We start from the raw sequence: 18,446 nt of genomic DNA, 5'->3' as shown, positions 1-18,446 counted from the left end.
ACCAGATTTAGTGATGGGAAATACAACATCATGTACTGTATAATATGTATGAACTGTAGATGGAGTTGTGCAGTTCAGATTATTGTACACTTGCAGGAAGGAAGTGCTGTCCCTCCTTCATTCCTTTCTATTGTTTTTGCGTGCTGGCTGTTGTCTCAAGTAACTGATGTGTTCTAAGTGTTTGCTGTTTTATCCACACAAGTAAAGTCTACAGTAGAATTACAACAAGCTTCCAGTGTCTCTTCTTAATAAGTGACCAACAATTACATCTTTCCACGTATAGGTCAGATCTAAGTTACTAAACAATTGTAGTAACTTAGTAGTTGTAGCAAACAATTGTCTCAAAGTTGAAAATGAGGGCTGCCATTCTAGCAGGTTATCCAGCTGAGTATTTTCCCCTAAATACTCTATGTATTACCGCACCAAATCATCCCTGGTTTCAGGATGATTTCCAACATTTGCTGATTGGACTATTCTCTACTCATTGTTTAGTGCATCGGAAATCATGCCACTGCCCATTATAATGAAACTACTAATGCATGCGTAAACATCTAGGTTCCTTATGCGAATAACAAAGGACAACAATCAAGCATGCCCAGAGGAATCATGGATTATATATATTGATAATCCTGCTCTTTGTGCCTTAGTACACCTGGCCCATGTGTCCTTATCCACATACTTCTGTCCTAGAAACTTTACACGTTTATGAATTTAGAGCAGAATTTCTTTTAGATATGCCCATATTGACTTTTTTGCTGCTGATATCAAAAGGTGAGCAAAAGTGCTGTATGTCAGGTCCAATGTGATCTGATTGCCTCTCTTCTAATAATCGTTTTGTACCATTTTTGTACCATTTATGAATTCTCAGCAAGGAGAATGTTAATCTTTACCTGTGTCATGTTGTATAAAACAAGAAGTAATTGTTGACTTGAGTATGCAAAGACCGCTAAGGCAGCAAACCTTTGATTCCACAAGCATTTAGAAACAGATTATAGGAAGAAGTAAATTCACTTAACTCCAATGAGTACCTAATAATCTCTCCTGACATTAGAGCTGAAATAGCTGCCATCACTGATTTGGTGGAGAGTGGTTTTTCTTTATGCAGAGAGGCGCCATTTATGTAATCAGCTCAAGAGGCATTACTAACAGCACAGACGCAATATTTTGACAGGTTATTAGATTGTAAAATGCCTCACTCTTCCACCAAGTGCCCAATTAGCTTTATTGATGTATACAATGTTCTTAAGTTAATAAATATTTAAAATACATGTTCAGGATACTGTTAATAATTACCTGTAGCTCTTTTTAGAATGTAACAAAGGGACACTTTTATGACCCCCCCCCATCATATTTACTTTTATTTATAAAACCTTGTACAGTGTATTGTGGATTAGGTCTAATTAACCTATTCACGATCAAATGTTTTTCATGCCACAAGGAGGTTTTATGCTATTTTTGCTGTATAATTGTTAAGCTATTATTCCTCCTTTCTATGTTTTCTATACCCACACGCATTATATATATATAGATATAATATTTTTAAAAAATTATACTAAATTGTACTAAACTATAATATGTCTGTGTGTAAATATTTAATATCAGTCTGCATTTTTCGGTTTTAGTTTTAGGCAATGAAACTATTATGCCTTATGTGTGTCTTTTAAATTTCCTAATATCAAATGCTTGTATTATTTATAAGGGCAGTAATTAAAGACACCACAGGAACATTATCAGCCTCCTGAAATGTCACTGATTTACTTTACATGAACCCTTCTGGACCATCTGTCATTTCATAGAGGTATTAACGAGAAAAAAAAGGAAACCTTGTTATCTTCCTATTTAAGCTAACAAGCAAAAACCATTACATGAATAATACAAATTGAGTTTTTTTGTTTATGTAACCAATATGAAGAATACAACTTAATTTATTTAGAAAATGAATAAAAGCAGCAATAAGTACAAAACACATCATATTTGGGGGATTACATTTGAGAAAGGCATCCTGCATTCCTATACGTATTTTATGTTGTAGCTATATGTGCATGATTTCACATGGTTATTTAATGGGTGCAGTTGTCATCATATTTTCATATTTTCTACTACATATGTAGTGTAGTGGAAAGCATCAGAGAGCTCAGCATATCCAATGGCAGAACACAAACCATAAAGTAATGCTTAGTTTTTAAAATGTCAGACAGTTTATGGAGCAAAAACAGAAAGATCTGTGTGTCCATTTTAGTCACTACCTTTAGGATAACGGTACTAGCTCGACCGAGCCTCACTGGTTAATAGGACCCCTACCGTTTTACCATTATATTTTAATAAGTAGGTGTTTGTAATGTGGACTCATTCCACCTCTCCGTTGTTTCACCCCCTCTTTCCTTTAAATCTTCTCACTTTCAAAGTGTGCATCTTTTTGTGACGATTAAAAAATATTTTTTCCATTATTTGTTGTGTGTTAATTGAGTTTTTTTTAGCTTGACACAAAAACAGTGACAAGCAATGTTCCCTCTAAGATTTGTATGTGTGTAGACACACACACGGTTTGTAAAAAGCACACAAAAGGTTACTATCTTCTGTAAATATATACAGGTCTATATAATCAATTTCTGTCCTACTTGATATGGATGTTAATGTAATGCCCCAAGCATTATTATTTAATTTTGAGGGAAAGTTTGTCAAAGATTCTTCTGTATCCTGCGAACTGAAATAAAACTATTGATAATAATAAAAATGATCATCAATATAACGGTAATACGTTATCCAATTTTGCATTGTGTAACATAAACAGATTAGCACATCTGGGTACAAATTTTGTGCCCATCACCGTACCTCTCTTTTGTAAATAAAAAAAGAAGAAAAAGTCATTATTATCTTTTTTTGATTTCCTCTAATATAAACTCAGTTTGTTCTTTTGGAATACATATATCTTTATTTCTAAAGAAATTGACTTTTTTGTGTTTTATATTGGTGTAAAGGAATGTGACATCCCTGGTTACTAATATAAAGTCATCCCACCATGTCCCATCCTCCAAAATTGAATGTGTCCTTTAAGTATGAGGGACATCCTTTCAAAAAAGGCTGCAGGATCCCATCACAATATTCTGACAATGGGTTCTTCTGGAATATTTATGTATTTTTGGAGCATATAAAATATTGGGGACCGGGGAAAGCCTTTGTTTTTCTTCCTCTTCTGTCACATTTTCAGATAACCATTTGTCTGATGATGAATCTTGCAAGAGAACCTGGAAGATTTTGCTTCTTATTGTCCAAGTTCTTTCTGTAATATAAAAGACATCTTTAATGCAAAGATGCCAGGCATATAATAAACAAAGAAATGCACAGAATTTTGTTGGTAAAATATGGGTTAAAATTTTATTTTGAGCCCAGAATGCATTTTTGACACAAACCTCTAGGGCAGCTAAGGATTTTACATATAAACTGAGAACTTCAAACGGAAGGTTTAATTATGCATTAAATGGATTACTGGCTTTTCATTAGTCTACGCATCTTCTGTTTTACAGGTTGGAAAAAAAAGAGATTTCAGTGCATGGTGTGAATTTGGGGACAGTGTTATTAACTTAGCTTTTCCTTCTTTATTAATCAATTAAGTTGTGGTTCCTAAAAAAGTTGCAGCCATTTACAGTATACAATATATATAATTTTACAATATATATAAAAATTTGTGCGTCCTTTTAAGGTAACATATTCTTAGAAAACTGAGGAATTGGAATCTGGAATGCAGGTCAAACCAGGTATATAAATATATATATCTGCAGATCTATTTCTTCAGCTTTCTAAGAAAATGGTACCTTAAATGCGCAAAGGTTTAATACATACAACAAAGATTGCATATGAAAATAATATTCAAATATAATATAGTATTAATATTAAAATCATTTGTAGGCTCCAGAACTGCAACACACACCACTTCTACCACTTCTAATGTCCCTGGTTTTCTTGAAGCAGCCAGATACTGAGCAGAGCACTGGAGCTGACTTGTTATAAAGGATACCGCTTATTAGGTCCGCCATCAAAAATTGTGACCCTTTGTTTAACAAATGGTCTGCCCCCCCCGATGAGGACACCAGGATTTTCTCTTTCACTCATCTTTTTCTGTGACAAAACTGGCACAGACAGGTTGTTTAGGGGCACTGACAAGCTGTTTGTGACAACGATGACACAGGCAAACTTTTAGGGGACAAATAATGCAGAGAGGGGACAAGAAAAGATAACAGACGAGAACAAGAAGAGGAGAAAAAAAAAATGAGACATGAACAGGGCCGGCCCAAGGCAAAATGCCACCTGGGGCAAATTTTAAAATGCCGCCCCCCCCTTATCTACCCTTCCTCTCCCTCTGTCCCTGCCACCCCCCCATTATCTACCCTTCCCCCCCCCACTATCTACCCCCCCCTTATACTTACCTTTCAGCAGTCCTGCGGCGAGTCTCCCTGTTCGGTCTCGGTGTCAGCTTGTAATGCTGGGCGCCGGAAATGAGGTAATCTTCCGGGACTCAGCATTACAAGCCGGCACCGAGACCGAACAAGGAGACTCGCCGCAGAGGAGAGAGAGAGGGGCGCCGAGCGGGTACTGACAGCTTGGTAAGCGAAAACCACTCGGCGCCCCTTTTTCTCTCTTTCGCTTTAAAAAAAAAAAGGGCTTGGGGCGGCGAAGTGCCACCCCTTCAAAAGTGCCGCCTGCAGCGGTTGCCCCACTCGGCTCCATTGTCGGGCCAGCCCTGGACATGGAAGCAGAACTGCGTGAAAGTAGTCAGCAGGGAAGGTAGGGAGACATTCAGAGAGCATGAAAGAGAGAGTGAACACAAATACAGCACAGACACGTTGTTTATTATCATATATTACACACACAGTCACACAAACATACAAACACAGTCACATACACACACAGTCACACATAAACCACACACACATCTTACCTTGTGCTGGCTGCAGCTTACGCTGAGCTATGTTTGAATGAGGCTTCTGAACTGTCAGCCAATTAAGAGAGGCTTCTAAACCAATCAGAAGAGTTGAGAAATATTTCCTAGTTCACTCAGAGCTTTCATTCCAGAGTATGGCTGTTGAGCTTTTTTTTTGTGGTTGTTGAAAAATTGGAGGGAGACTTTGTCTCTCCCAGTGGGCCCCCCGGGACAGGGGGGCACCTTACAACTGTAATGGCTGTACCCCCTGATGGCTTACGTGCAATGCTAATCAGGAAAACATCTGTAAGCCAAGGAACTGGGAAGGGGGGAGACCTACCAAAACATAGGTGAAAAGAACATTAATTTAAAGGAGATACCCAGCTATCATTTGCATAACAAGTAATTTATTGCTCCTCCGAAGCGTTATATAAAATGGAACATAGACATTGCCTAAATTGGTTACTTCATAGTCAATCATTTTGATTAACCAAATTGATGGTCTTTAAAATATATTTCACTGTTCAAGACAATATCATTTTCAATAAGGTTTCGTTTTCATGATTTACAATAAATTGCTTTTTTCCCTTTACAGTAGACTTGTAAAACCAGCATTTGGTATTCAGTTCACGTGAAAGGAGTGTTATTTAATTAAAAATAGAGACTAAATAGGGGTCAAGTCACCGTATAACCAATTGTCTTTCCAAAAAACTTTCAATGACAGACACGAGACAGGCTTTTATTTAATTGTATCTTTTGGAAGGTTTGTCTGTGTCGAGCAGGCCCGGACTGGGACAAAAAATAGGCCCGGGCATTTAAGCCTGAGCAGCCCATATTTATTTATTTATTTATTTATTGTTACAGCCCACCCTTCATGTACCACCTTTGCATTTAATCATTCAGACAAATCATTAACACATTCATTAATGCAGTCTCACAAATCAAGCAATTCATCCTCACATGAATTCATTGTCATACGCATTCACACAACTCCTCCACACATTTATTCATTAATTCTCATTCGCATTCACACTACCCCCTCTCTTCATCTTATTTGCCCCTTCTCACTATGTAACCCCCTTCCCCACTTCTCAATATGTACCGCCTCTATCTATCCCCTCTCCCCCTTTCTCACTATCTAACCCCCCTCTGCCCCTTTTCACTGCACCCCCCTCCCTCACCCTACTTACCTTGTTGCCGGAGCAAGCGGCAACTGCGACCGCGCCTGTGCCAGGGCAGGATTGACTTAGGGGCTGATGGAGCTGCAGCTCCAGGCCCCCACCTTAAAATAGGCCCAGTCAGGACCGGACTGACTGGTCCTATATGGCAGCATTAACGCAGAGCCCCTTAAGCCCGCCGCAACTACCCCCTCCTAACTATCTACCCTCTCCCTCTTTGAAGTTCACTTACCTTTCAGGAGTCCTGCGGTGGGGGTGCAAGGCCTCTGCCTCCCAGCTCTGCCACTGTATGGAACAGTATAGAGTGATGGGAGTTATGATGTACTTTTAGAGCATAATTATATAATGAAAAATACATTGGAAATGGTACAGCATAACACCCATCACTCTCACACACTTACCAATCAACACACATATACACCAATCCACACACATATACCAATCCACACGCATACCAATCCACACATATACACTAATCCACACATATATACCAATCCACACACATATACCAATCCACACACATATACCAATCCACACGTATACACCAATCCACACGTATACACCAATCCACACACACATACCAATCCACACATATATACCAATCCACACACATACACCAATCCACACACATACACCAATCCACACACATACACCAATCCACACATATATACTGATCCACACACATACCAATCCACTCTCACTTAATGCTTTCCTACCTTTCCTTTCTTCTTTCAGCTTCTTCTCCTCTTCTTCAGTTCTTCTGTCTTCTCTGTCTTCTTCCGGGTCAGAGGGCACGGACAGCGGTGGGTGCGGCTTCAGTGTTGTGCGCCGGGACCTGAAAACAAACCCCGGCGTACAACAGCTGTTGCCGCGCGGATCACAAGGGAGCGATATCGGAGGTCTTTAACAGACCTCCGGCTCCCTTGAGTGATTTTAAGCCGGGTTGAACCCGGCTTAAAATCACTCAAGGGAACCGGAGGTCTGTTAAAGACCTCCGATACCGTTCCCTTGCGAGCCTGCTCCTCCAGCGGCGGACATTACTGTCCGTCTCTGGAGGGGTGCCGGGTGCCGCAAGTTGGCACCCCCTGATGAGCGGCCGCCCCCTGGAGTGTGGCGCCCTGTGCGCTCGCACACCCCAAAGGTCGGCCCTGCCCTAAGGGGCCGGGAAGCCCCCACCAGGGCCGTCCTTACGGGTGTGCGGCCGCACAGGGTTTAAATTAAAACATCGGGTTTTTTTTTTTTTCCAACTTTATTTAAAAGCCTCCATGTTAAATAAAGTAAAAAAAAACCCCGATGTTTTAATTTAAGCCCTGTGCGGCCGCAGACCCGTAAGGCCGGCCTTGGTGGGGACTTCCCGGCCCCTTAGAGTGGCGGACCCGGTCGCAGTTGGTAGGGTAGGGGCCTGGAGCTGCAGCTCCATCAGCCCCTATGTCAATGCGGCCCTGCCGTGGACCGGCCCACCGGGCAAATGCCCGGTGTGCCCGATGGCCAGTCCGGGCCTGGTGTCGAGTAAGGCCAGGCATAAATAAATGAGGCACTTTGCAAGATTAGAATGGAGATTCACTAATTTCTTTTATTGTACACAATATACCTTTTACGACTGGCACTTCATCGGCCTGCATGCTTACAATCAAATGTGAAATCTTCTGAAATGTGCCGAGCAAAATCTTATTGAAATTTCCTAGTGTGCCCTTCAGTGTTAAATGACTCTGTCATGCACCACATTAAATAGAAAGTCAATAACATTTTGAAAGTACAAGATGTTGCATCAATACCAAACAATTCAATAAATTAAAGTTTTACGGAATCCAATCTAATCGTAGAAAAGTCAAGTATAACTGTTGCATGCTTATAGATAGTGTGCATTTAAAATACTTTAATGGTTTCTGTTAAATAAAAAACTCAAATTGCTTTTCCTACCTTCTATTGAACATATTTTCTTAAACCTTTTGTTTGAAGATTGGAGATTTTGTAAAAATCGAATTATATATATATATATATATATATATATATATATATAATATACTTAAATATAATATAAGTAGCAAAGTGTACGATTCAAAAAATACTATATGTTAGAATGTCGAAGCCTCAGCCTTCTTCTGTTTGAGATTGAAATCCCTATTACCATATCATGCATTTCTATCATGTGATAAATAATTAAACTAGGAATATGTACAGGATAAATCAAATTCAACCTTCCATTCAATTTCAATCAATCTTTTTTCATTGTGCATGTTTCTGGTCTGCTTGTGTATACTACATGGCATAATGAGATCAGGGCCAAAGAGCATCTGATCGTGGTCATCATTGACCATTTGTATATTGTGTTTTTGTATATAATTTCTTTAAGAAATGAGCGCTAAACATACATGTGTTAAAAATATAAATAAAAAATACCTTTATTTGGTAAATAGATCTTGAGTCCAAATAGAAATTCCAAAGATCAGCAACAGCTTCTCTTCCTTATCACTCCCACAAGGATATGGCAGACTTTAGAGCACTCTTTGCTCAATATATAATCAATATATAGAAGGAACGGTAACATCAAAACCTCCAGAATGCAATAATCATCAAATGTCATGCAAAGAAATCGGAAAAATGTTAGTTTAAAAAACGATAATATTTATTAATGCAATATTCTGCCTACTTGAAAGCAATGTGAGCACTAAACACATAGTGTAACATTAAATGCATATATAAATAAATGGTGGAGTCTACTGGAACACCCAGCATGTAAACTTGAAGTTGCCAATCAGTGACATGAAAGCACTCCCGTTGAAACCAATGGCAAAATAGCTGGTGGACGGGGAAATGGAAAAACGGATTTGCAAGAGAGCACCATGGAAATTCAAAGAGACCTCTCACTAAAGTGAATGTGACATCTGAAGATGTGACAGGGATACTATCAAGATTATCCTCAATCACAACAATGTTTTTGTTTCCTGACATTTGGAGGGTTATTCCATTTCAAAATGGGGGTCATCCCTGCTACCAATCTCACATTTTAGCAAGATTTACTTCAAGCAGCAGAATCTGAGGTGTCTCCAATTTTAAATGCTTAGATTCTTAAACATTTCCTGGCACATTATAAGATTTCTATATATAAATTCTATAGGAATTCTATATATGATATAAATATATGCTTTAAGGTGACCAGAAAAAAATCTCCTTATATGGAGGACAGTCATAGGTAAAACACACTACTAAGAGGAGTGATGTTGACTGATGAATCCAACAAATAAACCTGATTTATGCACTTTTTTGTTCTGTTTCTCTTTTTTATATTTCTAATGAGTATATCATTATTTTTTTTTTAGAAATGTATGTCGATCAAGGGTTTATATTGTAGAGAGAGGCAAATCTGGAAATATGTTTTTTCTGAAGAGCGTTTGGAACTCATTTTAATGGACTTATGGCATTAAGTTTTAAAGTCATTAGCTGTGTAACAATGTAAAAATGTAAAACAATTCCAATTTTACAGCAGTTCATATTTCCCTAGACTCGGCGCTCCTATATCTCCTCTGCAAAACTGTTTAAAAATGGATATCCCAGGTGCAGAATAAAAAATATTAAGGCTCCCAAAATGCATTTCTGAATTATTTTAGCCTATTGCACAGCTAGCTGAAGATAGTTTATTCTGCTAATTCATTTTCTGCTGCTGAGTAATGGGTTATGTGTGTATCCATTTGATTGGTTGCCTTAGAGGTATCCCAAATTATCCTTTCTCCAAAATATTTTATTTGGCTAAAGTCCATAATTATATTAGCACAATTACTTTAAAAAGAATAAATTAAGCTTCATTAAAATCATCCAGCTATAGGGGTATCAACATTTTGTAGAGGTTTATGGTTCATGAGGATGAGCACAGATGTTTCTTGTATTTCTGAAGCCAATTAATTTTATTTCAGTTCTGGTTTAGTGATTCTGTGAATCATAGAATCTGAAAGCTTAATTTGTTAATGTGTTTAAATGAAAATATAATTAAATGTACTTAACACACACACACAAAAAAATAACAGGATCTGTCATATGAATAATTCCTAGTATTACAAAATAATTTGTAGAAAGGAAAAATCTAGTGTGCTTCAAAAAAACAAATATTTAAATCATGTTAAGATTGTTTCATTGACATATTTTAGAATCTTTTCTTTTTTTCTGTATATTTTAGAATTCCTTTAACTTTTTGTAATGTAAAAATAATATTTGAACCTTAATGGCATGTATGATTTAGACTGAATAAAAGCATGTATATTTGACATCATCGTAATTCTTTTTTTATTCAATTTCAGGTCAAAAGCTGGGGCTTTAAAAATATTAAATAAATAAAAGGGATCCTGGTGAGTGCATTTCTCCTTGAAATATCATGCTTTATTTCAATGTGTGTTGGGAAAATATATTTGGACAGAATAACATTGTGGCATTACAGTTAATGAAATCAATCTATAGTTACCTAAAAATTTTGGTAATGTATATTCTTATTTGATATTTGCAGACCAACATTAGAATGCTCCGTTAAATAGATAAGAGAAATTAGATGGTCACGTGTTCTACCAAATTGTGACTATCCTTGTTCTTGCAAGGTATAAAAATGGGGCCTAAAGGAGAAGGGTAGCCACAATTGGAGAGATAAGTAGATCTGAACTGAAATGCCAAAGGGGAAATTAAATAATGAAATTAGATTACAATAAAGAGGTAATGAGTGGGTGCAGAGGGTGTCTGTAAATGGATCAAGTAAAATTAGATGGTGGTTAGAATTCCAGCGTACATGTTATTTGGTCCTTCACCGCAACATACAAAATGGCAAAGCAGGGACACATACATTATAGCTTCCTGAAATGCTAAAATATACAGTCACAGTATACTTGGAAACTCTCCAAGTTTGACCCAGAGTCACCAGGAGAAGGCAATTTCGAATGGTCCGGTTCTTGCTTCTCTGGGCAGGGAGAGCAATGTTTGGCAATGCTCACGGTGTGGGGCCAGTGGAGCAAGCCTATCCGCTTCACAAATACCCTCCACAATAAGAAGGAATGCTCCAGGTAGCCTACTCTGGGAAGCTTTCAGGTGCGCCTGTTGTAAATGTGAGTAATTTACTGGGAGTAACAGAGTGCATTTGAGCTGTACTTTAGCATGTAAGGATATAACATACCTTAGTGCAACTATGGCTTAGATTCCAAAATGTGTTCAAATACATAATACTTTTGCTGTTTGATTATTTTTATGTTCTTCTCACACAGCTGAGACATTCAGCTCTTAGATTTTTGAGCAGCTGGTCTAACCTTCTTACTTCAGCTGGCATTTTCTAAAATTCACACGACTTTTAAAAATAACACATGCTTTGAAATAACTATAGAATGGAAGATTTAATGTTTTACTTGTGACATTTATCATACAGCTCTTAATAGCTTTTTATTCATGAGCTATGACAGCAAATATGATCTCCCTTTAACCAACATTGTTAACAAAACCTTACTCTTCAAATGCAACACCCTAGAATCCCTTTGATATGGCATCATCCTAACACTTTCAGAACGTATAGGATTTAAGGGAGCTGCACAGTACTCCAGACTATGCTGGTTGGCAAGGGTACTCAAGAGACAGCTTCCGTGTACCCCTGGATTCATCCTCAGAGCAGCTACTCCTTTTTGCCCTACACTTCAGACAGCTCTGGCCATTGGATATAAATCTACCTCCAAGTATTTAAGCTTTAGAAATTATATATATATATATATATATATATATATATATATATATATATATATATATATATCCTGTATATTGATCTTTTATGACCCAGCCCTCTCAACAGCTGCTGTCCTTATTGCAATGTCATTTGATGTTATATCTTGGCATTCCATCTCTTAAGTACACATGGTGCCCCATGCTATGAAGGCAGACCTCTATTGTGGAAAATTGGCTACTTGGGGAAACCCCTGTAACTAGCATGTTGAGCAGTAGCACACAGTATATATATATATATATATATATATATATATATATATATATATATATATATATACATATATATAGTATGTTTCAATAGAATGTTTTTGGTGTAAATATTGGCTATTTTACATGTGGAGGAAACTAAAACAGGACAATAAATATATACAGACATAAAACTTGAGCTTGACTTATACTGTAGAATATGGCTTGTGAAATTGGACCCAAAGTGCTTAGGTGTTTCCTAATTCCTTTTCGGTTCTGGCAAAATTCAGAGGGCTTTTCCTATTCGGAAACAAAATTAGTTGTGGCTCACTCTCATTTATTCATTTTACACACTCTCTTGCACTCTCTCTGTGTTTCCCTACCTTTTCACCCAACTGCTGTTCACCCATGTCCCTGTCTCATTTTCTGCAACTCCACTTCTTATCTTGCTTCTTCTTGTTTTTCTGTCTTCTTTCTTCATTCTTGGTCCTCTTCTCCCCACAGTCCATGATGTTATTCGAGTCCTTGTAGTGCTTCCACAAAAGGGCAAATGGGTGATTGACTGCCTCTGTGGTGCACCCCGAGACGCCAAAATAATGCAGATGCATCCATGGAGGAAGAGAAGCATTTCTGTGCTTCTCTTTCTCTTCAAATCGGTCGGCATTATTTTGACCTCTTGGTGTACCCCTGCAAAAAGACAAAGCCACTGAGCACTCCCTGCTTCGCCTTTATTTATTTCACTGGGAGTCCCTCCTCATTTTGAAACACTGGTATGATTTAACACACATTTCACTAAAATTAAAATTCAAATGAATCCAAATGCGCAAGTCTAATGTAGGACATTAGGCTCATAGTTAAATTATATAACCTTGCCACAGCTACACCTACTGGTTTGGTGCTGTTCACAGCCATTATACATAATACATGCAGTTACAGACAGAAAATTCTCACTTGAAATGCACAAATCATTTTAAAGATACATAGGGAAAGCAAATACAAATGAACATTGTTTTCCAAAGAAACAGTAATATCATTTCAAATAAGGTGTTTTTTATGCACAATTGTTAACAAAGAAAAAAATTTTGTTCTATGGAGAGTGGTCATATAGTAATTTTAATGTTATTGTTAATATGTCTATAAAATACATAAATTAACCCAATATAATGTAAAAAAAAACAAAAAAAAAAAAACCTCCCTCTCTAAGGCCCAGTAGCAAACGTTTAATATAGTTGCAGTATAGTTGCAGTGTATAGCCAGTTGCCTTTTAGGCCCTACACCAAATGTCAGAGCAACCCGGTTTTAGGCTGGTAACTATTGTGCATAAATTATTTTACTGTATAGAATGAACAGACAGACCTTTTGCCTCAAGTACTTTTTTCTATGTCTCCCTTGGATAATCCTGCTTTGCTTGCAAAATATTTATGCACGGAATAAGAAGTATTTAATTATACTACACACAAGCAATTTAAAAGAAAGAAAAAAGACTCTCCTAAGTGTTAACAGAGCACAGTGGCAAATTAATTCACAACACCTTGGGATATATTAGTCAGCATATGGTGCATGATTGTTATTGTCTTTATATAACATTTCAAGAGTCAAAAAAGTTTTCTCAAAAATATGTGAACTTGCTATTTATTGGTAATTTCCTATCAAACTAAGGCATCTGTACAATGTATATATAATATATATGGTACTGTGCAAATGTTTTAGGCAGGTATGAAAGAATGCTGTAAAGTTAGAATGCTTTCAAAAATAGACTTGGAAGACTTGCAGCCGAAAAACCATACCTCCGATGTGGAAACAAGCGACTCAACAATACACAAAAACACAAAAATTGGAATAGCAGTTCAAGAATGAGTGTTTACAGGCAGTGGCGGAACTACCGGGGTCGCAGGGGTCGCGACTGCGACCGGGCCCCGGCGGCAGGGGGGCCCAAGCCAAGGGGCCGCCCGAAATCGGGCAGGGGCGTCCAACATGCAGCCCGCGAGACCTCGAGGTGCGGCCCGCGTAAGATAGGCAGCCAGGGCAACCAATCTTACGCGAGCCGCACCTCAAGTCCTGCTACTTACTTGTGGGAGGGTCTTCTGGACTGCACAGAGGAAGCGGAGTTCACGTGACATCCTACTTCCTCTGTGCTTTAGCAGAGAAGGCAGAGGGAGGCCGCGCCCCCTGCTGAAGTCTGTGAGCGGCATCGAGGAGCTGCAGTGCAGGTAAGGGGGTGGGGAGGGTGTTTGAATGAGTGTGTGTGATTGAGGGAATTAATCTGTGAATGAATGATTATATGAATAAATGAGTGTGTGTGATAGCATGGATGTGTAAGTGCTGGAACCTAGGCATGATGGGACTGTGATTGCTGTTAGCAATCACACTCCTATCATGCCAAGTCAGCCAGTAGATGCTGAAACCTGGCCAGCTGCCCCCCTTATGTAGTGATGCTGCCAGCAGTATGGGGTCTGCACTTACAGCCACCCTGTACCAGCATGTACTGGCTGACTTGGCATGATAGGAGTGTGATTGCTAACAGCAATCACAGTCCCATAATGCCTAGGTTCCAGCATTTACTGGATGGATGTGTAAGTGCTGGAACCTAGGCATGATGGGACTGTGGTTGCTGTTAGCAATCACACTCCTATCATGCCAAGTCAGCCAGTACATGCTGAAACCTGGCTAGCTGCCCCCCTTGTGTATTTAGGCTGCCAGCAGTATGGGGTCTGCACATCACTTACAGCCACCCTATACCAGCGTGTATTGGCTGACTTGGCATGATAGGAGTGTGATTGCTAACAGCAATCACAGTCCCATCATGCCTAGGTTCCAGCATTTACTGGATGGATGTGTAAGTGCTGGAACCTAAGCATGATGGGACTGTGACTACTGTTAGCAATCACACTCCTATCATGCCAAGTCAGCCAGTACATGCTGAAACCTAGCTAGCTGCCCCCCTTGTGTAGTGATGCTGCTAGCAGTATGGGGTCTGCACATCACTTACAGCCACCTTGTACCAGCATGTACTGGCTGACTTGGCATGATAGGAGTGTGATTGCTAACAGCAATCACAGCGAGCACAGTCCCATCATGCCTAGGTACCAGCATTTACTGGTTGCCTGGGTATGATAGGAGTGTGATTGCTGTTAGCAATCACACTCCTATCATGCCAAGTCATATTGCTAATTTTGTCCAATTGTGTGTTACCTACTTTTATTAAAAATGTGAGTTTTTATTATTATTTTTAAAGGTGGGGGTCATTTTCGGTTTCCGCTAAGTGAACCCTGAATGTTTTGGTCCAGAATTTTCATTTTAGTTCATCCCTAGAATAAATCTAGGGTATCCTGAATTTGTAGTCGCAAAACTTTCTAGGCCCAGAAATCAGTGAGAGGAAGAGTAAAGGTTTTGTGTCATTTTACTTTATTTTAATCTGCATATTTTATTAAAGGCCATATTTTTTGTCACAGTGAAAAATAAGTGCGGCCCGCGCACGTTTACAATTCTGATGAAGTGGCCCACTGCAGAAAAAACTTGGACACCCCTGGATTATGCCATTTGTACATGCACCCCTTTTTCTTTGATTTTTTTACAGATATCATTCAATATGTAAATTGAATTTGTTGAATTTGTTGAAAAAAAATTGTTGGGTAAAAATCATGTTTTTTTGGGGGAGCCCTTAACAGATTCTCGCACCCGGGCCCTGAGGCGTCTAGTTACGCCCCTGTTTACAGGCAACTGTGAAGCATAGTGGATGTTCCTTGCAAGTCTGGAGCTTCATTTCTACAAATGGAGATGGGGATTTGTTCAGAGTTAATGTTCTCCTCAATGGTAAGAAGTAGAGGCAATACCACCAGAGGAGGCATTTGATTGGCACAAAATATACTACAGCATAATGACCCCAAACATACAGCAAAAGTCATTAAGAACTATCGTTAGCGTAAAGAAGAACAAGAAGTCCTGAAAGTGATGGTATGGCCTCCATAGTGCCCTCAACATCATACAAGAAGAGAGAGAGGCGACTAAAGCTGCCTAAATCCACAGAAGAACTGTGGTTAGTTCTCCAAGATGTTCGGAATTACCTTCAAAACCTGTGTTCAAGAATTGCTGCTGTTTTGAAGGCAAAGGGTGGTCAAACTAAATATAGATTTGATTAAAATGATAAAAAAAATTATCCGGTGTTATGTTTGAAGCAATCTATGTACGCATACAAAAAACGTAGCCCTTTACTTGTATGAGTATATTGTACAGCTGGGTATGAGGAAGAAACTGCATACAAATTCAAATACAGTTTACAAAAAAAGAAATATTCTTTATAGCACAAGACTAGTATATTAGCATATGTTTGGTTTATTATCTCTCTTGTTGTTTTCTTATATGCCATAGTTTACATGATTTACCGATTCCATAATATAGACAAAGGGATTTGCCTGTTTCCTCCATCAAATGAGAAAGTTAATACCTCCTTTGTTCATTTAGCACAAAAAGTACAGTGATATCAGTTCTGGCTTCTGTTTTTTTTTCTAAGTGACTTTAATTTTATGCTGGATCCTTAGAAGAAAGATATATATATATATATATATAATGACTTTTAATCTAACAGTGTAAATCCAGAACTGGCTGAAAGCTGCATGTGTCCAAATCAATAAATCTATGGTTAGCGCACTATACTATCATAGCCTATGAATATTTTATGGTCAGATTGTGCCTCCTAATTACTGTGCCTCTTCTAATGCAAAAGGATTGTTGCTGTGGAAATTATTCAATTTCATTGACCTTGTAAAAGGTACTTACATGTATGGATGTTTTGAACAAATTTACTTTTTGTCAAAATGTTTAGTCGGTACATGTTCACCCGTTATATGGAGCTCTGCAGATGTTTAGACAGTCTTAGTTTTTTAGTAGTAATTGCTCTGATGTGGAAAATACATAGAAACTACTATAAACTATACCTTTATCTAACCTGCAGTGGAAATAAAGATCAGTTATTCTGTATCTAGACCAGTCTTGACTGCTTAGGCCAGTAGCTGGCCGATACGCCCAACTTAGCAAAACAACGCTAGCTGCTGCTGTACAGGACATGTTTCACCAGCTGTAGGAAAGAGGTAGGCCTTGGACATGTCCAGCCATATATACCCCCTTGCACTCACAATGTTGCATCCATGGACCAATGGCCCACTCCCCTGACTGGCCCAGCATGCATCTATCTTGCTGTTCCTCTTATTAATGCTGAACATGATATGATCTTTGGTGCCCTGATCTGGATGTTCAGCAAAAGAACTAATGAGAGGTATATGTATCATTGGTACAGGGGCAGGAAGTCTCTAAACCCTTCGTAATGTGCTTAACTTCATGAGTTGTGATTTAAGAGTTTATACTAAAAAGATACTTGTAAAAGGAAAAAGTCACTATTAAAAAAGTGCTTAAAAAGTTAAGAAGTATAACTGGTATTTATCTTAGTAATAATTTGTTAATGACACTTTGAGTGGTGTCACTTATTTTTATGATGATAATATTTTATTCTAATGAACAAAGGCTCTAGTGTCAAATACCAAGAGATAAGCATATTAACTTTAGCCAATGCTATGTAAAAAAAAAACAAACAAAAAAAAACGTTATAATATGTGTGGAAAAATGATATGTATGAGGAAGATCTAGTTACAGTACAAGAGTCAAAATGACCTTACTGGAAAAATAGCACTGTCTGTAATGGAGTTCCAAAAGCTAGGGTCACAGCCATGGTCAAAATCAGACATGAGCGTCCTATAAAAAGGAAAACGAAACTTTTCAAAACTTTTCCGATGCATTCATGTTTTTTTTTATTTTATTGGCATCTTGGGTTAATTATTTTTGTTCCAGGTGCCTTCAATTTTAAATATTAATGTCTTGATAATATTATTCAACATCACAGTATAGTATAAGTATATTATAGCTATAGCTGATTAGTTCTATCATATTCTGTAGTGCTATACAAAGGGATCCAAAAATAATTCTACTCAGGTATGCTTAAACAAATGAGGCATTGTTACATGTTTTTGTCTAGTAATGAATACTGCAAAATTACACCCTTGCTCATCTTTTACATACAATGGTTTTTACAAAACACACTTAGTTAGAGTTCGTTTGTCTTTTATTGGAGAAATGAAATGCCGTTTAACCTACGCTGATGAGTTTAACACTAGCGTATACACAGCAATAGAAACATCATCCCCAGTACTCTTTTATACGCAAATCTTTTCCAGAAATAATTCTTAATTGTGTGCAATTTTTGTTAATATTGTTCGTTTGGAACACTTCATTGTCATCTGACACAAAAGTAAGTAGTGATTGATTTTTGCTATAGAAGGTGAAAACACTTTTCTGAAGAGGATGTGTTGTTCTTATGGGATTGAGCGGTTTGCCAATATTTATTTGCTTAATATGCTTGAGAGTACAATTAA

General features: G+C 38.1%; 1 protein-coding gene across 6 annotated transcripts in view; it reads left to right on the top strand.

The window, feature by feature from the left end:
- The window catches only part of LOC128497386 (poly(rC)-binding protein 3-like), a 292,930-nt gene that overhangs the window by 136,834 nt on the left and 137,650 nt on the right, over nucleotides 1-18,446 (top strand). For all 6 annotated transcript variants that reach the window (XM_053467439.1, XM_053467438.1, XM_053467434.1 and 3 more), the window contains one exon: nucleotides 10,389-10,440. The gene's annotated coding sequence lies outside the window, so the exon portion shown is untranslated. The remainder of the gene's footprint in view (nucleotides 1-10,388; nucleotides 10,441-18,446) is intronic.

Source organism: Spea bombifrons, chromosome 5 (assembly GCF_027358695.1).
Source record: "Spea bombifrons isolate aSpeBom1 chromosome 5, aSpeBom1.2.pri, whole genome shotgun sequence".
NCBI lineage: Eukaryota > Metazoa > Chordata > Amphibia > Anura > Pelobatidae > Spea > Spea bombifrons.
Note: the sequence above shows the minus strand (reverse complement) of the source record. Positions and strands in the feature narration are given on the sequence as shown.